Source organism: Sesamum indicum, linkage group LG2, assembly GCF_000512975.1.
Source record: "Sesamum indicum cultivar Zhongzhi No. 13 linkage group LG2, S_indicum_v1.0, whole genome shotgun sequence".
In the NCBI taxonomy this organism is placed as follows: domain Eukaryota; kingdom Viridiplantae; phylum Streptophyta; class Magnoliopsida; order Lamiales; family Pedaliaceae; genus Sesamum; species Sesamum indicum.
This window is the reverse complement of record NC_026146.1, coordinates 5714361-5716692: the sequence shown is the minus strand read 5'-3', so window position 1 is coordinate 5716692 and position 2332 is coordinate 5714361.

Below are 2332 nucleotides of genomic sequence, written 5' to 3'. Positions count from 1 at the left end.
CCAAATACAAAATCTGTCAAAATCATAGTAAAAGATAGAAAAACTATCTAGTTAGCAAATATTTCAATCCTAACATAGAAGGTTGTTCGATCTGACAAAAAGGTATTGCAGATCTACAAAGAAGTCAGTCCATGGTCTCAACCTCATCCACTAAAGCAGCAAATTCATCCTCCTGGGATGCTTTACCTTCCTCCTCTTCAGGACAAGGCTCGAGATTACCATCTAGTGAGGGATCAGGAGGTTCCGATGGAAGCCATCAGCAAATCCTTTTAACTTAGTCAATTGAACCTTGCACTTCTCAAAGCCGTCATTGACAAAGTTAGCAGCTTTAATTTCCATGGCAACCTAGAAAGCGGGGCCCTTAATGAAATTGCGGACTCCTTGAAGTCGAGTCTCACGAACCTTGGTCACGAACTTATCACATTGGAGGTATTCTTCGTGGCCCTTGATCATTCCTCGATTGTGCAGGTGGCCTAGCCTACTTAAAACCCTGCATCCTTCCCTCCACGAAGGTTTGTTCTCGCGCTTTACCGACCTCAGAGGATGATTGAGTAAGTTGATCCTCCAAATCTTTAATCTTGGCCTCCAAGGCCGCTTGCTGACTCTCCAGTCTATCTCACGACTAGCACCATTCGAGAGCCTCTTTCTGAGATCGAGAATTTTGTGATCGACCAAAATTTTACTCCGCTGAAAGCCCGTGCACTTAAGGGTAAGGCTTTGATTAAAAGCAGCAGCCTATAACAGAAAGAAAGGGTCAAATTCGAAAGAAGGGAATTAAAGTAAACAGGGGGAATAATAGGCCACCTGCATGAGAACATGAGCATAATGCTCTTCAAATCAGATGTGGGGAATATTGAGGAGGGTGGCTTGGTCGAGGGGCAGATAACACACATTGTACAATTCCCATGAGTCCTGCCCCACATGGTTGAGCAGCATAGAGCTGCGATGAGAAATGTTCCAATCGGGGATAAGTTTGCCCCTTTCCATTTCAGCTGACTGATAGGTATCGACCCTCAGCTCCTCCCTTACCTCCTTCCACCAAGCAGTAATTTTCTTGAGGAGACTAAGGTTCACTTCCTCCTCAGCTTGCGTAGCTGCCTCCCTAGCCTGGCGTCTCTTAGAACGAGACTTGCTTTGTCTACTGGATTTGGTAGAGCGTGACCCTTTGCTACGGCTCTTATGTTTCCTCTTAGGACCTGCGTTTGCTTCTTCAGTGGCTGGGGAATTATCCTTATTGAAGCATCCTATCTCCACACTGGCTGATAAGGTGTTGATAGGAGGGTCTGGAGCAGGATCACGTATAATGAGCCGGGTCGGTTGGTGGAATTTCAGCATTGGGCGTGGTAGACGTGTCCACCCTTGAGGTAGTAGGAGTGACTGCAGCTGTAGGCCCGCCATGTAATGCGCGAAACCGACTTGTGATCCTAGAATTCATCACTATATTATTTGCAAAACACTTAGAAAAGAATAAGATATGGCATCAAAAGTGAAGAGAAAACTTCCAATTCAGAGGGGCGCTGGAGTGAGACAAGCGAGCCATAAAACTTCCTCTCCTAGAAGCTTTTTTGGACTTTACCGATGAGCAGTCTGGCTGTTAATTTGATCTACTTTCAGCCCCCCTTTTTCTATTACAGGTTCGGTTTTTTCAACACTCTAATCACAATAGAAAAACCACTCTTGACCAGGAGGAGGTCGAATGAAGAGAAACCTCTCCCTCTAAGGACCAACATTGGATTTCAAAGTATCTAAAAACCAACAATCCTTACGAGCAGATAAATAGAAGAAATCCCTATCGCCCGACCTCTTGGAGGTGGTAAAAGAATATAGCCACAAAAAATGATCAAAACTAGATTCAAAGCGATGAACCCACATTATTATGATGAAAAGAATGATGGAGATAATTGCATGGGCCAGAAGTTCAAGCCATGAAGTGTATTAGCTACTGGGATTGCTATAGAAAGACATGGACCGACCTCAAAATGAAGGAGAGGAAAAGAACAAAAACCCTGAGGGGGACAGTACATGAGATTGAACGACCTAGGGATGATGACTTCATAACTATTGGGAATAAAGTATTTCTCTTTAATGCGATGAATGGGGGAGTTTTACAGTACTAATAATGCTAACCCAAGGACTCCTAGTTAGCATTTTCTGGTATTTCACGTGTGCAGGCACTTCCTCTTGTGCAGAACCCTCTAAATGTGGGTTAGATCTAACAGTACTAGGATGACCTATAGAAGGGGAACTGGGATAGCTTCCCCAGATTGAGGAGAAGTCGCAGAAGACCCCGAGTAGAGTTTGAGCTAGAGGTAGAGTTAGAAGAAGACATGAG